This window comes from Pristiophorus japonicus, chromosome 17, assembly GCF_044704955.1.
Source record: "Pristiophorus japonicus isolate sPriJap1 chromosome 17, sPriJap1.hap1, whole genome shotgun sequence".
In the NCBI taxonomy this organism is placed as follows: Eukaryota; Metazoa; Chordata; class Chondrichthyes; family Pristiophoridae; genus Pristiophorus; species Pristiophorus japonicus.
The window spans coordinates 103,617,331-103,638,212 of record NC_091993.1 but is presented as its reverse complement, the minus strand read 5'-3'; the positions used below and the strand labels follow the sequence as shown (position 1 = coordinate 103,638,212).

Below are 20,882 nucleotides of genomic sequence, written 5' to 3'. Positions count from 1 at the left end.
CTCATCTGACATAGAACCTTACAGGTTGGTACAAGGAGAATACTTTCTTTCATTAGTCTGAGGTAGAGGAACCACCTCCCCCAAATATGACACCTCTATAATATATGAAGGGGGTAGAATTCAGCTTTACTTTATAAAAAACAACATTGTGTTTGGCATTCCATCGTGTCAGAACATGCCTTACAATTGTCTTGTACTTTTGTATATTTAATATAATTCCTTTGTGCAAATACAAAAATGAGCATAACATGAGTGAAAACATGTCTGTACTGTCAAGTATAGCATTGGCTTTCAATATCCATTGTTGCAGATCCATCTGCTCATCTGAATAATCTTCTCTTCAGAATTACAGTGTCATCCAAACCCTAAAACCAGGTTAGCATCACCAACACATATCTCTTTCCAATATAGACTTGGGCTGCATCAAATCAACAGTCATTGGGAGAGTAATAATTGCATATTTTTACTTAAGTTTCTCACAGACTTACTTCCATAAACTCTGCTGTGACAGAAAATGAGAGGGAGAGGCCAAAATTGCCCCCCTCCATAAGCTCCACGACCGCCTCGAAGAGGTGGGAATGAAGTGGGGAGGCCTTACAGACCGGGGACAGACAGATGGGCTGACCCATCTGAAATTGCCCCCGGGCCGGAGCGGCGGGAACGGGTTTCAGCTCCGCCCGTTTTCTCACCATGTCGGGCACGCGCCGACCCCTTCCCGACCCCTGCTCAGAATTGACCCGCAGGAGCAGTGCCACCGCCAGTCGGTGTCCCTGACGGGGAGCTGTCTGTGGCTGGGCGGCCCGTCTGCCCTTAAAGGGGAGGTCGCGCTGCCGGCGACTCCATTAGATTTATTTTTGTCGGCCGACTGACCGGTTGGCCCGACAATTATGCCCCCGGCCGGGACACCAACAGGCAGCCTGGCACCCCTTCTCCATTAAAGGGGAGGGCCAAGCTGCCGATTTTGCAGGAGGAAGAAGGGGCCATCGTCAGAGCACCAGGGAGTGAGGTGCCGTGGCAGCAGCCCGGCACGCAAGCAGAGTGCAGGCTGCAAGATCGTGGCACGGACCCCGTGATCTGCGCTGCACCAGTTAGTCGACCATTTTTTCAATTTTCAGTGCCACACCTACCCTTTCATTTTTGTCCCGCAAGTGGCCTACAGCCCGGTATGCGCCCTGCCAAGTTGTCGCGGGTGTCGCCCGGGGCAGCCGCACGGGGCGCTAACGAATTTTTGCTCCGGGGCGGAAATGGGTTGTTGGCATGGTGATGACATTGTCATCGCCAGCACAGTAGCCTGGGGCACTATCAATACCAGTTAGTGCCGCTGCTAAAATTTCGCAGGAGTCGGTAGTGGCACTGTGTCCGGGCGAAAAATCGTTTGCCGCCCAAGTGCTAACGGGAGGCGCAGACAACCCAAATTTGTCCCCCAGGAAGTTAACATTCAGGTGCAGCAAGCAGTCAGGAAGGGAAACTGTATTTTTGTCTTTACTGCAAAGGGGTTGGAGTACAAGAGTGAGGAGGTCTTGTTCCAATTGTACAGAGCTTTGTTGAGACTGCACCAGGAGTACTGTGCACAGTTTTGGTCTCCATACCTAAGGAAGGATATTCTTGCCTTTAGAGGGAGTCCAACAAAGGTTCACTGGATTGATCCTCGAATGAGAGGGTTGTCCTATGATGAAAGATTGAATAGACTGGACCCATACTCTCTGGAGTTTAGAAGAATGAGAGGCAAGCTCATTGAAACATAGAAAATTCTGAGAGGGCTTGACAAGGTAGCTGCTGAGAGATTGCTTTCCCTGGCTGGAGATTCTAGAACTAGGGGGCATAGTCTCAGGATAAGGGGGTCGGCCAACTGAGATGAGGAGACAGTTATTCACTCAGAGGGTGGTGAACCTTTGGAATTCTCTACCCCAGAGGGCTGTGGATGCTCAGTTGTTGAATATATTTAAGATTGAGATAGATAGATTTTGGACTCTAAGGGAATCAAAGGATATGGGGATTGGGCAGGAAATTGGAGTTGAGGTCAATGATCTTATTGAATGACAGAGCAGGCTCAAGGGACTGTATAGCCTACTCCTGCTCCTAATTCTTGCATTCTTATGTACTAACAGAGAATGCAATTTATGTAGCATTTTATCACATTTGTTAGAAACGTCCTAAAGCATTTCAAATGCAATGAATTATTTTGAGGTGCAGCCATTGTTGTAATGTAGGCAAATTCACAATAGTGTCTCACAGACAACAATAAGATGAATGATCAACTAATCCATTTTTGGTGGTTTTGGTTGAAGGAAGAACTCAGGACAATTTTCTGTTTTTCTTTGAACAGTGCTTTGGATCATTAACATCCACCTGAACCTCCAGAAATGGCCATGATTTAACCTCTCATGAAGAGCGGCATTTTTGCCAATGCAGTGATCCTTCAGTGTTGTACTGAAATACATGAGCTGGAGTGGGGTCTGAACTGACAGCTTTCTGACGTGTAGAGGCTATCAACTGAGCAAAGAACCAGAGAGAGAGAGAGAGAGAGAGAAGTCAGCCAGTAAAACTGAGGGAGATAAAATACCACCGAATGCTGAAAACAGAAAGGAAGGGTGAGAGACATCACCAGAGAAATATGTGAAAGAGAGAAAAAATGGAAAAGAGAGGATTATTGGGGGGAAAAGTATAGTAACAGAGACATTAATTGACCTCCATCAATTCAATGCCAGGCCCTCAATGTTAAGCTAGCAGGAAGTATATTAATCTACAATGTTGTGAAGCTTACTGAGTGCCTGAGGGACAAATCAGTTCCTGCCCATTTCAGGTGCACATTGCACGCGATGGAAAAAGCAGGCTCGAGGACCACCCGAAATTGCTCCTCGGGCCTCTGGCGGCTACCTGCGCCTCACACTCGTCCAGAGCCAGCTTGCCCCTGTCGAATTATCCCATTTCGGGCCACCTGATTCACCAGCAGTGGCCCTTGGGGAGGGGAATTGGAGGGGGTGGGGTGGGGGGGTGATCGCGGGGCAGCAGCGGCCCTCAGGCAGGGTGGGGAGGGGGAAGGGGAATGGGAGAAGGGAGGGTGGAAAGGGGAATGGGAGGGTGGGGAGGGGAATGGGAGGGTGGGGAGGGGGAGGAGAGGAATAAGAGGAGGGGAATGGGAGGGGGGAGGGGAATGCGAGGGGTGTGATCACAGGGCAGCAGCGGCCCTCAGGTAAGGGTGGGGGAGGAGGTTGAGATTGGGGGAGGGGAACCGAACGGCGGGGATCACGGATCAGCCACAGTCCTCGAGCATGCCTGGGGACCGCGAGGGGTACCCTCGGTCCTCATCAAACACAGAAACGAATGTCCGACTTGTCCCTTTGGTGGCAGCTTTTTGCGAGCCTGCATCCACGTCATCAAAACATGCAGCACTTGCTGCCCTTAGGCCTTCCCGATTTCTCAGCGGGTTCTTAAAACAGGCATTATGTCCCTCATTACTAAACAAGGAGCCTAACCTCTGTTTCAGCTGGTCATCCCAGAAGCCTGAAAAATGACCAGCCCCAATATTCGGTCAGATGTCTTTCAGGCGTCCTTCGGGCGCAAGACGGTGGTCCCTGACTTTAGCCCTCATTGTACCCATAAAATGGGCGCAACATAGTAAATTTTGACCTCCTAGTCTGCTAATTGCACCAGTAGGTACTGACAGGTCTGATAGAAATAGACCTCCATGTAGCCTTTACATTTGAAAACTAAAGTGAAAATGTCCTGAAAAATATGATGACACCTAGGGGTCGAAATCCAGCCTCCCGATAAGGCCTCTGGCCGCCGGAAAGTGACGGTGTCAAATGGTCGCCGCTCGCAAAATTCTCCTCGGAATTTTCTAGCGGTGACCATATCTGCCCCACTCTCCCCACTTCCACTCCGCTGCTGCCAAAGCCTCCTCAGTGCATTATCAAAGTACGCAGCACTGATATCCCGCCATAGAAGTGACATTTAGCTGAGAAAGTCTTCCGACCACTAGCCGGTGCCCCCGACAGCTTTTTCTGTCTGTGCACTGTATTTGAAATGGCGGTGCGGCCGCCATTAAAGGGGAGGGCGCACTGCCACAACTGCCATGGTATATTTTTTTGTCGTCCGACTGCCAGGTCAGCCCAACAATTATGCCCCCGGGTTCGGTCCCTCTTGGGTTCCAGGCCGCTGGCCCAGCCGAAACCTTCCCTGGTGGCCCAGTGGACCTAACTTAAAAAGATGCAGAGCTCGCAGCGGCCCTCCCCTTTAACTGAAGGGGAGAGACTTTGTGATGCGCCAGCGCAATGATGTCACCAGCCCGGTGCTGATGACTGCGTCCCGCCCCCACTTCCGCCTCCATTATGACCAACTTCCACCCCGCTTGAAAAAAAGCGACAAAGAGCTGAATTTCGCAAGATGGGCCACCACAACCATTGTGGCGCCCAAACACTACAAAAATGGTAGGTGCGACACGTTTCTGGCGGGGTGAATTTCGGCCCCCTATCCTTTTAATAACAGAGGACAAAAGTTGGCCAAATGTATCTGACAAAGCAGGGACACACTGAAGAGTATTGACTGTCATTACAAAGGTTCAAGCAATTTATTAACATCATCTGCAAACTGAGAGTGTTCTTTAAATAAGCTCTCAGACATTGTTTATTTGTATAGTACAGATATTTTCCTGAGGTTTTCTGAGATTTTAACATCTGAATTTTAGTGGCCAAAGTTCTTATTTTCTGTTCTGAGCTATCCTCCATCATTATGCCCAGCAAGTTTTTATCCAGGATTCCAAGGTCCATGATCAGAAGAGAGGCTCCTGAATTTACTCTGGTAGGAGCCTGGCTTCACCCAAGGTTACATCAGGTTGCTAGAGTTGCCTGTGTCAGCTGAAGCTCAGTGGATAGCACTCGCCTCTGAGTCAGAAGGTTGTGGGTTCAAGTCCCACTCCAGGTACCTGAGCACATAAATCTAGGCTGACACTCCAACGCAGTGCTGAGGGAGTGCTGCACAGTCAGAGGTGCCGTCTTTTGGATAAGACGTTAAACCGAGGCCCTGTCTGCTCTCTCAAGTGGACGTAAGAGATCCCATGGCACTATTTCAAAGAGCAGGGGAGTTATCCCTGGTGTCTTGGCCAATAATTATCCCTCAATCAACATATCAAAAAAAACAGATTATCTGGTCATTATCACATTTGTGGGAGCTTGCTGTGTGCAAATTGGCTGCCACGTTTCCCACATTACAACAGTAATCTGCAAACTGAGTGTGTACTTTAAATAGGCTCTCAGACATCATTTATTTGTATAGTACAGATATTTTCCTGAGGTTTTCTGAGATTTTAACATCTGAATTTTAGTGCCCAAAGTACTTCATTGGCTGTAAAGCACTTTGAAATGTCCGGTGGTCATGAAAGACGCTACATAAATGTATGTCTTTTTTATAAGGGCAGAACCTCCGCCCAATCCTTCTGAGGCCATTGATGCAAAGTGGGTGGAGCTAGTGCGGCCTTTCCCTAATCCAGGCCAGCCCCAGCTCAGAAGGCATCTGGGGTATTGCTGGAGGCTGGTAAACCGAGACAAATGAAGCATACTGGCCTTCAGACGGGCGCAAGAGGGCCCCACCAGACGGGAGGGTGGAGTCTGTAAGGGTTTATAATTATCTAGTCCCCCGTTACACAGTTCTTTGACGTCAGGATTTATAAGAACAAAATACATACTGCACAGAGCTTTGGCTGAACCAAGATTCGTATGTTTTATTGAACAGACACACAACTACCTCCCCAGTATAAATCACTACGATCGATGTAGGACTAACAAACCTAGAATACAAACCCCAACGAAAGGGTCATTTGCATCGACACAACTTGACAAAGTTAAACCTGTCCACGATTTGACTGCTACACATAAAGTTACCCAGACTCAATCACAAATCTATGATCTGGCTTTAACAAACATACAATCACCAATTCCTCAGCTGTCTTCTGAGCTTGACTGTTGGCCCTTTCCTTGGTTGCAGCCTGTATCCTGAAAGCTGGCTGGCTTCTGTAGCTGTTCCTGGATTGCTCTTTTGCCTTTGAAAATGGGTCTTTATACCAAAAACCAACTTGCAATCTTGAAACAGATTTAACATGATGGCAGCATCAAATGTGAACTTTTGATGGCTAATTGTCCCTCATTTAGGGTCATTGTCCATGATTACTTTGCCCACCGCCTGTCTGTAGGGTGCAGTCCTTTGCAATGTAACCTTCCCAAGGTGACTTAATTGTAGGTTTCTAGTAGCATTCGTATTCAAATGGTTCAGGGTCCGGTCCATTGTCTAGGCCTACACTGATATCAGCCTTTCTGGAGGCATGGTCCAAGGTACGTTTTTTAACAATGTAACCCCTTAAGGTAAGTGAATACAGGTATGTGAATGTTCCTGTATCTTTTCAGACAGAAAAGCATTGAAGGTGTCAATGTTCCTCTTCTGGTGCTCTGATGATGAATGTCTCTCTTGCTGCCATTGTCTGGTGATTTAGATCGAAGGCAGATATCGTAGAAACATAGAAACATAGAAAATAGGTGCAGGAGTAGTCCATTCAGCCGTTCGAGCCTGCACCACCATTCAATAAGATCATAGCTGATCATTCCCTCAGTACCCCTTTCCTGATTTCTCTCCATACCCCTTGATCCCCTTAGCCGTAAGGGCTATATCTAACTCCCTCTTGAATATATCCAATGAACTGGCTTCAACAACTCTCTGCGGCAGGGAAGTCCACAGGTTAACAACTCTCTGAGTGAAGAAGTTTCTCCTCATCTCAGTCCTAAATGGCCTACCCCTTATCCTAAGACTATGTCCCCTGGTTCTGGACTTCCCCAACATCGGGAACATTCTTACCGCATCTAACCTGTCCAGTCCCGTCAGAATCTTATATGTTTCTATGAGATCCCCTCTCATCCTTCTAAATTCCAGTGAATAAAGGCCCAGTTGATCCAGTCTCTCCTCATATGACAGTCCAGCCATCCCTGCAATTAGTCTGGTGAACCTTCGCTGCACTCCCTCAATAGCACGAACGTCCTTCCTCAGATTAGGAGACCAAAACTGTACACAATTTTCCAGGTGAGGCCTCACTAAGGCCCTGTACAACTGCAGTAAGACCGCCCTGCTCCTGTACTCAAATCCCCTTGCTATGAAGGCCAACATATCATTTGCCTTCTTCACCGCCTGCTGTACCTGCATGCCAACCTTCAGAAACTGATGAACCATGTCACCCAGGTCTCGTTGTGCCTCCCCTTTTCCTAATCTGCCGCCATTCAGATAATATTCTGCCTTTGTGTTTTTGCCCCCAAAATGGATAACCTCACATTTATCCACATTATACTGCATCTGCCATGCATTTGCCCACTCACCTAACCTGTCCAAGTCACCCTGCAGTCTCTTAGCGTCCCCCTCACAGCTCATACCGCCATCCAGTTTAGTGTCATCCGCAAACTTGGAGATATTACACTCAATTCCTTCATCTAAATCGTTAATGTATATTGTAAAGAGCTGGGGTCCCAGCACTGAGCCCTGCGGCACTCCACTAGTCACTGTCTGCCATTCTGAAAAGGACCCGTTTATCCTGACTCTCTGCTTCCTGTCTGCCAACTAGTTCTCTATCCACGTCAGTACATTACCCCCAAAACCATGTGCTTTGATTTTGCACACCAATCTCTTGTGCGGGACCTTGTCAAAAGCCTTTTGAAAGTCCAAATACACCACATCCACTGGTTCTCCCTTGTCCACTCTGCTAGTTACATCCTCAAAAAATTCCAAATGATTCGTCAAGCATGATTTCCTTTTCATAAATCTATGCTGACTTGGACCGAACCTGTCATTGCTTTCCAAATGGGCTGCAATTTCATCCTTAATGAATGATTCCAACATTTTCCCCACTACTGATGCCAGGCTAACCGGTCTATAATTACCCGTTTTTTCTCTCCCTCCTTTTTTAAAAATTGGTGTTACATTAGCTACCCTCCAATCCATAGCAACTAATCCAGAGTCGATAGACTGTTGGAAAATGATCACCAATGCATCCACTATTTCTAGGGCCACTTCCTTAAGTACTCTGGGATGCAGACTATCAGGCCCCGGGGATTTATCGGCCATCAATCCCATCAATTTCCCTAACACAATTTCCCGCCTAATAATTATATCCTTCAGTTCCTCCTTCTCACTAGACCCACTGTCCCCTAGTACATTCGGAAGGTTATTTGTGTCTTCCTTCGTGAAGACAGAACCAAAGTATTTGTTCAATTGGTCTGCCATTTCTTTGTTCCCCATTATAAATTCACCTGAATCCGACTGCAAGGGACCTTCATTTGTCTTCACTAATTTTTTTCTCTTCACATATTTATAGAAGCTTTTTCAGTCAGCTTTTATGTTCCCTGCAAGCTTCCTCTCGTATTGTATTTTCCCCCTCTTAATTAAACCCTTAGTCCTCCTCTGTTGAATTCTAAATTTCTCCCAGTCCTCAGGTTTGTTGCTTTTTCTAGCCAATTTATAAGCCTCTTCCTTGGTTTTAACACTATCCTTAATTTCCCTTGTTAGCCACGGTTGAGCCACCTTCCCTCTTTTATTTTTACTCCATTGTCTCTCATGATATCTGATGGCTTAGCTGTAATGTATGAATTAACCCTTTCCTGCCCAGCTCTTTTTGCAGGCTGTAATGCAGTTCTGGGTTTTTATATTTAATCGTCTAATTTTTACCATTGTGGGGGAGGAAGGAACGGATCCTACAAGTTCAGGAAAGAGGAATCGCTTCAACCCCTGAAGAGAGGAGAATTTACAAAAAGGGTTGAAGTGGAGATAGCTGGGGCCTTGTGATGGGGGCCTGGGCATCTCCCCAGCCCCTATGGAAGACCCTTATTGGATTAGGTGCCACCAGCTTCATGCAAGTAATGCAGACCTCTGACTGGCCCTGCAGGGTCAACGCTGGACGGCAGCAGCGGACACGGTCCTGGGATTGTCGCCAGCAGACCTTCATGGACATGAGATGGGAAATTCCTCCGAGCGGCTCCTGCTGGCACTACTTTCCCAGATCTGGGGCGGAAACCCCATTTACACGCATAATCGGGGTATTCACCGCACTTCCGGCAAAGTAATGATGCGGAGCAGGAGCAACTCTGAGGAATATGCCTAACATCAAAGGCAGTCCCTCAAAATCAAGGAAGACCCTTGAGAGGTGGAAGATGCCTGTGTGTGAGTTCTTTTAATATGGGGTGGCCGTTGCACACCTGCTACTACACGGGCTGATCAGGGCGAAGTCTTGGTCCAGTGACAAGGGGGTCCTAGACGACTGGAGACCAGGCACTGCTGTATGAGTCTAGATGCCTGCAGTGGGATGTGAGTTGTAAGTTCGGCACTGAGCAGTGCCTTTAGGAGAGATGGTGTCTCACCATCCCCGACCGTATGGTGCTAAACCCGGCGGGGGGGGGGGAATAATGGGTCAGGAAGAATAGCTTTAAAAATAAATATAACTCTCCGGGTTAGGAGTGAGAAACACTCCTGTTTATGTTGACAACTTCATAAACCAACACAGTACACAAAGAACCCTGAACATTTCTTTAAATTTGAGATGTCATGTCAAAAGAAAATAAAGTACATTTCCTCTTGTCCTTGTGTCACGTTTTCCTCTCGTCAATTGAACTAGAATTGACATTTGATTTTATTAATTAATTTCAGTCAGAACAGAACAGAATCAACTTCTCCGTACTGACAATCCAATAAGCCCCACATTCTTTCAGTCCATATAATGATCATTGTTTTCTGAAGGAAATATGCTCAATTTTTCAGTTCCTTCTATTAATAACATCTTCAGAGTAATAAAAATATATTCACGATTTAAGAATAACATCAGAATCCAACGCCTTTCTAAATTTTAAACACAAGCTCTTATCTTCCCTTTTCTGTCTCTCCCTTCAGATGTCAGCTGCTCTTTTTAAAAACCGCCTGCTGCAATTGAAACGCTTCCGTGACTGATATATTGTTTCAGTAGTATGTCACAGACAGACAGATAGGAATAGGGATAGATTTATGAACTATACTTGGAACTGCACCAGAGACTAGTGAAGGGTCACTGCCATACCATGTAAGTTATTCGGGATGTTTTAAAGTGTTTCCACATGTCAAAGGAGCCTTGCAGGACCCCAGTGGAAAGGCAGAATTCGATCATTGTTCAAATTCTGGATTATTGCTTAAAATTACGTGCTTCTGGAAAACCTTCAGGGAAAAAAGTTTTAAACTATAAAATACTGATAATAAAACTTAATCTCAAATTGTTATCGGCCATTTGATCTTGCCTGTCCTGGAGGATTATGGGAAAACCTATCCAGACATCAAACTTTGTGGATTGGGAGAAAAACTGAGATGAGAAAAAGTGTGGACAGTAGGGAGTTATTTTTGGCACATAATTTCCTCCTTTCTTTGATCAGGTTTAATAATGCGTCCCCCCCCTATGCTGAATCAAGCCGCTTTAGTTCAGGCAGCATGGGCTCAGGCAATGAGCAAACAACTAAAATGTCATCATCATTTATTATTTTAAAATCTTAACTTTTGACATGTTTTTCCACAACAAAATAAATTTGAAGGAACATGTCTGAAATTTTACAAATAGAAATCGTGAGATCTGGTGCGAAATTTTGATTTAAGGACAGTAATATTTCAGCATCACAAACATTGCCAGAAAGATTCATTTATTAGCAGCTAATCAAACAGTAAATGAATTGCATATTTTCTCTGAAAGACTAAAGGTATTTTATCTCTGGGGAAAACAAATCTGTTGTCAATCAAAACTAATTTTCTTTTTTTTCTCCAATTTTCTCCCTGTAATTTTCTTCTCCTGCACTATTTAGTGTTTTAGAAAACCTCTAAAATGGATGGAGGACCTGGAGCTAGACCACCATAAAACAAAGGAAATATTCAAACGGCAATGTCACGATCCAGCTATTCTTTCCCTCGTGTGAACAACATTGTAACTTATCACTGCCTCTTTCATGCTTCCTTTTCTGGTGTCATATTCGACCCTGAAAGGAGCTTTCAACCATATAACTATAACATAACTAAGACCGCCTATTTCCACCTCCATAAAATCGCCCGTCTCCGCCCCTGCCTCAGCTCACCTTCTGCTGAAGCCCTCATCCATGCCTTTGTTACCTCCAGACTTGACTATTCCAATGCACTCCTGGCTGGCCTCCCACATTATACCCTACGTAAACTAGAGGTGATCCCAAACTCGGCTGCCCGTATCCTAATTCGCATCAAGTCCTGCTCATCCATCACCCCTATGCTCGCTGGCCTACGTGGACCCTCGGTTAAGCAATGCCTCGATTTCAAAATTCTCAACCTTGCTTTCAAATCCCTCCATGGTCTCGCCCCTCCCTATCTCTGTAATTTCCTTCGGCCCCACAACCCCCCAAGATATCTGCGCTCCTCTAATTCTGCCCTCTTGAGCATCCCTGATTATAATTGCTCAACCATTGGTGGCTGTGCCTTCCGTTGCCTAGGCCCTAAGCTGTGGAACTCCCTGCCTAAACCTCGCCGCCTCTCTACCTCTCTTTCCTCCTTCAAGACGCTTCTTAGAACCTAGCTCTTGTCACCTGCCCTAATTTCTCTTCGTGCGGCTCGGTGTCAAATGTTTTTATTTCATAATACTCCTGTGAAGCACCTTGGGACATTTCACTACATTAAAGGCGCGATATAAATACAAGTTTTTGTTGAGAGTTGCAGGTCTTGCATAGCTCTGAGGGAGCTGTAGTGAATAACTGATGCCATTTATATAATGTCTGCTGGTTGTAGACGATCAGGCAATGAGTTTGCTATGGTTACATCAGAATTGCTAGTCTTTAATGTTGGTATCTGTATCATGCATTAGTGACATATGAAGTATGCTGGCTGTTGCCCTCTACAATTATAGCTCGTCAGCCAAAAAAAAGGTGAATATGAAGTTCACAGAATAGACTATAAAAAATAATAGATAATTGAGTTATTTCAGAAGGTTCACATCTGTTATAAACAGCTCAAGCTTCACTCTCACAATAATGACTCGAGTTAGTGACTTGGCGTGGTGTGACACCCTGTGACAGATCCCATTAATTTCTACATTTGCTGCTTTAGCACAAATTGCTGTACAGCTCTTGGAATTTTCCATAAAATGTCAGTGCAGTGAGAATGCTTGTTTCTGAGTAGATCTGAGTAATAACAGATCACTTGCCTGATTTATGACATTGTCTGAACTCCTTTACAAGATTGTTGCCTCAATATGAAAGATGAAGTATCAGATTTTTATTTAAGTAGTAAGCTCTGCACCAAAGGTATGTTGCACTCGGGGATGTCACTCCCAGCTGATGAACTTCATGATGGATACAATGGACATTACAGTGGAGATTCTGTGGGGTGTTTACCAGTGTGTAAATCCATTGGGAGACCAGCAAAATACCCCCAAGAAAACAGCGCAAACAGTCTTTTCAGCTCTTTCTCTGAGTGGTGTTACTGGCCTCCAGCCAGAATTACAATGGGAGGCTTGGCGAAAACCCACAGAATTATCTATTGGGTTGTAAAGTTCTTGTAAACTAGCTTGCCAAGCTATTTTCTACTTCGATCAAAATTCCTAGTTGGAACCAGTTGACTGATGTTTAGCGTGCTTAGAAAGCTGGAAGAGGGCTGAATCTGCATGTAACAAAGCTAGCTTTCATGACGACAATTTGCAAAGCTAGAAACAGATTGGGGAAACTCCAGAATTGCAGAATGATAGAGGTCAAGGTAGGCATTGCTCTGGCTGTGATGTGTCAAGCGTTTGGAGATGAGGATTTAACCTGCTGCTGCAGTGAATTCTTTTTGGTCCTCCATCTCCTTAACTACTTCTCCTGCTTTAAAAATTAAAACCTTGAATCCCATTAAAGCTAACCGCATTTCAATGTTCAGTGTCCTCAGACAATCTTAGTACACAATTGATCCATTCAGACAGTTTGTGTATTACAGCCTCTTAGTCTAAGCTAACATAGAAACAAAGAAACATAGAAAATAGATGCAGGAGTAGGCCATTTGGCCCTTCGAGCCTACACCACCATTCAATATGATCATGGCTGATCATGCAACTTCAGTACACCATTCCTGCTTTCTCTCCATACCCCTTGATCCCTTTAGCCATAAGGGCAACATCTAACTCCCTTTTGAATATATCTAACAAACTGGCCTCAACAACTCTCTGTGGTAGAGAATTCCACAGGTTCACAATTTTCTGAATGAAGAAGTTTCTCCCCATCTCGATCCAAAATGGCTTACCCCTTATCCTTAGACTGTGACCCCTGGTTCTGGACTTCTCCAACATCGGGAACATTCTTCCTTCATCTAACCTGTCTAATCCCATCAGAATTTTATATGTTTCAATGAGATCCCCCCTCATTCTTCTAAACTCCAGTGAATACAGGCCCAGTCGATCCAGTCTTTCTTCATATGTCAGTCCTGCCATCCCGGGAATCAGTCTGGTGAACCTTTGCTGCACTCCCCTCAGTAGCAAGCATGTCCTTTCTCAGATTAGGAGACCAAAACTTACACAATATTCAAGGTGTGGCCTCACCAAGGCCCTGTACAATTCCAGTAAGACCTCCCTGCTCCTATACTCAAATCCTCTCGCTATGAAGGCCAACATGCCATTTGCCGCCTTCACCGCCTGCTGTATCTGCATGCCAACTTTCAATGACTGATGTACCATGACACCCAGGTCTCGTTGCACCTCCCTTTTTCCTAATCTGTCACCATTCAGATAATATTCTGCCTTCCTGTTTTTGCCACCAAAGTGGATAACCTCACATTTATCTACATTATACTGCATCTGCCATGCATTTTGCCACTCACCTAACGTGTCCAAGTCACCCTGCAGCCTCTTAGCATCCTCCTCACAGCTCACACTGCCACCCAGCTTAGTGTCATCTGCAAACTTGGAGATATTACATTCAATTCCTTCATCTAAATCATTAATGTATAGAGCAAATAGCTGGGGTCCCAGCACTGAACCTGGCGGTACCCCACTAGTCACTGCCTGCCATTCTGAAAAGGACCCGTTTATTCCGACTCTTTGCTTCCTGTCTGCCAACCAGTTCTCTATCCACATCAATACATTATCCCCAATACCATGTGCTTTAATTTTGCACACTAAGCTCTGCTGTGGGACCTTGTCAAAAGCCTTTGAAAGTCCAAATACACCACATCCACTGGTTCTCCCTTTTCCACTCTACTAGTTACATCCTCAAAAAATTCTAGACGATTTGTCAAGCACGATTTCCCTTTCATAAATCCATGCTGTCTTGGACCGAACCTGTCACTGCTTTCCAAATGCACTGCTATTATATCTTTAATAATTGATTCCAACATTTTCCCCACTACCGATGTCAGGCTAAGCGGTCTATAATTCCCTATTTTCTCTCTCCCTACTTTTTTAAAAAGTGGGGCTACATTAGCTACCCTCCAATCCATAGGAACTGATCCAGAGTCTATAGAATGTGGGAAAATGACCACCAATGCAACCACTATTTCTAGGGCCACTTCCTTAAGTATTCTGGGATGCAGACTATCAGGCCCTGTGGATTTATCGGCCTTCAATCCCATCAATTTCCCTAACACAATTTCCTGACTAATAAGGATTTCCTTTAGTTCCTCCTTCTTGCGAGACCCTCGGTCCCCTAGTATTTCGGGAAGGTTATTTGTGTCTTCCTTCGTGAAGACAGAGCCAAAATATTTGTTCAATTGGTCTGCCATTTCTTTGTTCCGCATTATAAATTCATCTGATTCTGACTGCAAGGGACCTACATTTATCTTCACTAATCTTTTTCTCTTCACATATCTATAGAAGCTTTTGCAGTCAGTTTTTATGTTCCTTGCAAGCTTCCTCTCATACTCTATTTTCCCCCTCCTAATTAAACCCTTTGTCCTCCTCTGCTGAATTCTACATTTCTCCCAGTCCTCAGGGTTTGCTGCTTTTTCTGGCCAATTTATATGCCTCTTCCTTGGATTTAACACTATCCCTAATTTCCCTTGTTAGCCACCTTCCCCGTTTTATTTTTACACCAGATAGGGATGTACAATTGTTGAAGTTCATCCATGTGATCTTTAAATGTCTGCCATTGCCTATCCACCGTCAACCCTTTAAGTATCATTCGCCAGTCTGTCCTAGCCAATTCACATCTCATTCCATTGAAGTTACCATTCTTTAAGTTCAGGGCCCTAGTCTCTGAATTAACTGTGTCACTCTCCACCTTAATAAAGAATTCTACCATATTATGGTCACTCTTCCCCAAGGGGCCTCGCACAACGAGATTACTAATTAATCCCCTCTCATAACACAGCACCCAGTCTAGGATGGCCAGCTCTCTAGTTGGTTCCTCGACATATTGGTGTAGAAACCATCCCTTATACACTCCAGGAAATTCTCCTCCACCATATTGCTGCCAGTTTGGTTAGCCCAATCTATATGTAGATTAAAGTCACCCATGATAACTGCTGTACCTTTATTGCACGCATCCCTAATTTCCTGTTTGATGCCATCCCCAACCTTACTACTACTGTTTGGTGTTCTGTACACAACTCCCACTAGCATTTTCTGCCGTTTGGTATTCCACAGCTCTACCCATACAGATTCCACATCATATAAGCTAATGTCCTTCCTTACTATTGCGTTAATCTCCTCTTTAACCAGCAACGCTACGCCACTTCCTTTTCCTTTCTGTCTATCCTTCCTGAATATTGAATACCTCTGGATGTTGAGTTCCTAGCCTTGGTTACCCTGGAGCCATGACTCCGTAATCCCAATTACATCATATCCGTTTACAGCTATCTACAGTTAATTCATCCCCCTTATTACGAATGCTCCTCGCATTGAGACACAGAACCTTCAGACTTGTCTTTTTAACACTCGTTGTCCTTTTAAAATTATGTTGTAATGAGGCCCTTTTTGATTTTTGCCTTTGAATTCTCTGCCCTCCACTTTTCATTATCTCCTTTCTACCTTTTGCTTCTGTTCCCATTTTACTTCCCTCTGTCTCCCTGCAGATTCCCACCCCCCTGCCATATTAGTTTAAACCCTCCCCAACAGCACTAGCAAACACTCCCCCTAGGACATTGGTTCTGGTCCTGCCCAGGTGCAGACCCACCTCCCCCAGAATCTGTTCCAATGTCCCAGGAATTTGAATCCCTCCCTCATGCACCATTCCTCAAGCCACGTATTTATCTTAACTATCCTGCTATTTCTACTCTGATTAGCACGTGGCACTGGTAGCAATCCTGAGATTACTACCTTTTGAGGTCCTACTTTTTAATTTAACTCCTAGCTCCCTAAATTCAGCTTGTAGGACCTCATCCGTTTTTTTTACCTATACCATTGGTACCTTTATGCACCACGAGAACTGGCTGTTCACCTTCCCCCTCCAGAATGCCCTGCAGCCACTCCGAGTCATCCTTGACCCTTGCACCAGGGAGGCAATATACCATCCTGGAGTCTCGATTGCGGCTGCAGAAAAGCCTATCTATTCCCATTGCAATAGAATCCCCTACCACTGTAGTGCTCCCACCCTTTTTCCTGCCCTCCTGCTTGGCAGAGCCACCTATGGTGCCATGAACTTGACTGTTGCTGTCTTCCTTCGATGAGCCATCTTCCCCAACAGTATCCAAAGTGGTATATCTGTTTTGGAGAGAGATGACCGCAGGGGAGCCCTGCACTACCTTCCTACTCCTGCTCTGCCTGATGGTCATCCATTCCCTATCTGCCTTTGTAACCTTTACCTGCGATGTGACCAACTCACTAAACGTGCTATTCACGACATCCTCAGCATCGCGGATGCTCCAGAGTGAATCCATGTGCAGCTCCAGTGCCACAATGCGGTCTGACAGGAGTTGCAGCTGGATAAACTTTCCGCACACAGAGTAGTCAGGGACACTGGAAGTTTGACCCACTCCCCCGCCTGATCCACTCCCCCCCTTGACCCACTCCCCCCTTTACCCACTCCCCCGCCTGATCCACTCCCCCCTTGACCCACTCCCCCCTTGACCCACTCCCCTCCTTGACCCACTGCCCCCTTTGACCCACTCCCTCCCCTTGAACAACTCCCTCCCCTTGATTCACTCCCTCCCCTTGACCCACTCCCCCCCTTGACCTACTCCCTCCCCTTAACCCACTCCAACCCTTGACGCACTCCCTCCCCTTGACCCACTCCCCAACTTGACCCACCCCCCCCTTGACCCACTGGAAGTGTCCCTGATTTCCCACATAGCACAGGAGGAGCATGACATGGGTCTGGGCTCTCCTGCCATGACTTAACCCTTAAATCAACTTAATTTGGCAACAATGCCAAAGGTTACCTACTGATAAGAAAAGAAAAAGATAAAATACTCACCAATCCACCAGCCAATCACTTACCCACTTGGCTGTGACATCACACTTTGATTTCTTTTTACTTCTTTGTTTTACTTTCAGCCTCAATCTCCCACTCCCACTACTGTGGCTCCTCCTGAACTCCGCGCCCTTTTTATGGGCCTCTCGATCTCCCACTGCTATGGCTCCTCCTAAGAACAAGGGCCCTGCATTTCCTCATGATTTTTTGGCACATTGGGGCTATTATTGTGCTAGGAATGTTCTAGAGGGGATGGAAATTAGGATGAGGCCTGTTTATATCTTGTCTCCACAACCTTATGGCTGTGCAAGTGTGTCCTAGAGCAGTGGGATAAACAGTTCTGCCATCCTTCCCCTTTGCTGGTGACATCGGAGAAAGTGACATAGCAACAGAAGTTGGCCATTCAACCACTTGAGACTGTTCCACCATTCAGTTAGTTCATGGCAGATAAAAAGCTTAAACCCATTTGCCCTCCTTTGCTCCATGTCCCTTGGTATCCTTACATAACAAAAATCTTATCAATCTCAGGGCTGGAAATTGACCAGCTGTCGATATTTGGTTTTTAATATCATTTTTGGGAAAAAAAATAAGAATAAAAATGTTGCCTTTTTTTTTTAAGGGGGTAAAATTGGCCCAAAAATATCGGTTGATAAAAATCGGTGTTGCTGGTGGATTTGTGGTGGAAACCGCAGTCTTCGCCAACTTTAGCCCAATTAACGCCAAAAATACAATCCCTGGGACGGGAGAAAACTCCAAATTGCAAAAATAAAAAAATTTAAAAATCACCAGTAAGAAAATATTTTGATTTGTCTTTATTGGATCCAAACTGGATGACCGCACACTTCCCACATTGAACTCCACTACCATAGTTTTGGTACTTTGCAACTTTCTCCTCCTATCTACACAACTTACTGTGCCTCCGAACATAATGTCATCTGCAAACATGGATACACAACTCTTTATTCCTTCATCTAAGGCAATAATATATATGGTGACAAACTGAGACCCCGGTATTGATCCTTGGGATCCCATCCCGCCAATAGGAGAATGTTCCCATATCCTTACTCTCTGTTTCCCACCTCCAAACTAATTACCGCCCACTATCACAAAGTTATCTTCAGTTCTGTGTGCTTTCAGTTTTGCTAACATTCTCTTGTGCTTATCAAATGGCTTTTGGAAGCCCAAATAGACATAGAATAATAGGCTCAGGAGTAGTCCATTCAGCTCCTCGAGCCATTTAATGAGATAATGGCTGATCTGCGACCTAACTCCATATACCCGCCTTTGGCCCATATTCCTTAATACTTTTGGTTAACAGAAAGCTATCAATCTCCAATTTAAAATGTAAAATTGATCTAGCATCAATTGCCATTTGCAAACCTACTACCCTTTGTGTGCAGACGTGTTTCCTAATTTCGCTCCTGAAAGGTCTGGCTCTAATTTTTAGACTATGGACCCTAGTCCTAGAATCTCCAACCAGTGGAAATAATTTCTCTCGAGCTACCCTATCTGTTCTTCCTAATATCGTGAAAACTTCAATCAGATCACTATTAGTGTTAATTAAAACACTAGTTAGGCCACAGCTAGAGTACTCTGTGCAGTTCTGGTCACCACATTACAGGAAAAATTTGATTGCACTAGAGAGGGACTGGAGAATTTTAACTATGAGGAAAGATTGGATAGGCTGGGTTTGTTTTCTTTGGAACAGAGGAGGCTGAGGGAAGACCTTACTGAGGTGTATAAAATTGAACGGCCTCGATAGAGTGGATAGGAATGACCTATTTCCCTTAGCAGAAGACTCAACAACCAGGGAGCATAGATTTAAAGTAATTGATAGGAGGTTTAGAGGGGATTTGAGGGGAAATTTGTTATCCAGAGGGTGGTGGGGATCTGGAAATCACTGCCTGAAAGGGTGGTAGAGGCAGTAACCCTCACCACATTTAAAAAGTACTTGGATGTGCACTTGAATTGCTGTAACCTACAGGGCTACGGACCAAGAGCTGGAAAGTGGGATTAGGCTGGATAACTCTTTGTCAGCCAGCACGGACACGATGTGCCAAAATGGCCCTTAACCTTCTAAATTCCAGGGAATGCAACCCTAATTTGTGTAATCTCTCCTCATAACTTAACACTTGAAGTCCGGGTATCATTCTGGTAAGCCTTCGTTGCACTCCCTCCAAGGCCAATATATTCTTCCTAAGGTATGCTGCCTGGAACTGCTCAGGTGTGGTCTAACCAGGGTTTTGTAGAGCTGCAGCATAACTTCTACCCTCTTGTATTCTAGTCCTCTAGATATAAAGGCCAGCATCCCAATAGCCTTTTTGATTATTTTCTGTACCTAGACAACATTCATAGGCACTCCTGCATCCACGATGCTAGTGACTGCCTCAAAAAACTAAACTAGATTAGTCAGACATGACCTACCCTTCACAAACCACTGCTGATTATCTTTGATCAGGTTATACATGTCCAAGTACCCAGTCACTCTGTCTCAACTCTGTCTCTGATGATACATTCCAGTAACTTCCCAAAAATGATGTTAAACTAATGGGTGTGTAGCTACCTGGATTCTCCCTCCTTCTTAAATAATGGAGTGATATTTGCAATTTTCCAATCCAAAAGCATAATTCCTAAATCTAGATAGCTTTGTAAAATTATGATTAATGCCTTTGCAATTTCCACATCTATTTCTTTTAATACTCTGGGGTGGAAACCATAAGGTACTGGAGATTTGTCTATTTTAAGTCTCATTATTTTCTCCATTACCTGGACAAAACCATCCAATGGAATTCCCACCACTTTCACCTCTGGTGACCTCAGCATATAGCACAGCACCTGTCAGGTGGCAGACATCAGAACCACCAAATCCGGGAATGCTAGTTTCCTTAGAGCAACCAATCACTAAGCGATCACCTACTATAAGGAAAGTGACATTTTTTGAAAAAGGTCCAGTTCTTGCAAGAAAGAAGCTTTTTTGGCCGGATCTGCTGGAAGTGAGCCCTGCTATTTTCTCGGTCCCCACCTTATGGGCACCCCGGGTGGCCAATATTGACGTAGGCATCCATTCACTTTGTGCAAAGATTCTGATCCCAGGGATTCTGGTAGGGTCTGGGGTGCTTGAGGTCAGCTGGTGGAAGTACTGCCCTACCATAGTTAAAGCAGCCCTACAGGTTCAGACCCATATGTTTTATACGGAGTGCTGCTGCATGCAGGTGACCTCCTGTGGAGAATCGGTTATATTTAATGTGCCGAGTCTTTAAAATCTGGAGAAAGTTTTACATTCAAATCCATCTTTTTTAAATGTATTTATTATACTTAACTCCGGAGTTCTACAGAATGGTTTGCTGGATTGGATCAGGTACAAGTTTATCTAGAACTGATTGCATTAAGTATTCTGCTTTATCTGAAAACAAATGTCTCTGGTATTGCTAGTCATCCTGTCATCATAGCTTTAACATGTTGTTTTGACACTGTACAGTCACATTGGTGCAATTGGCACCCCGTTGGTTAAGT

The 20,882-nt window shown here is 45.0% G+C and overlaps 1 protein-coding gene across 1 annotated transcript in view; it reads left to right on the top strand.

The window, feature by feature from the left end:
• Positions 1 to 20,882, top strand: part of LOC139227878 (semaphorin-3D-like) — a 124,058-nt gene that overhangs the window by 64,486 nt on the left and 38,690 nt on the right. The gene's annotated exons all lie outside the window — the stretch shown is intronic.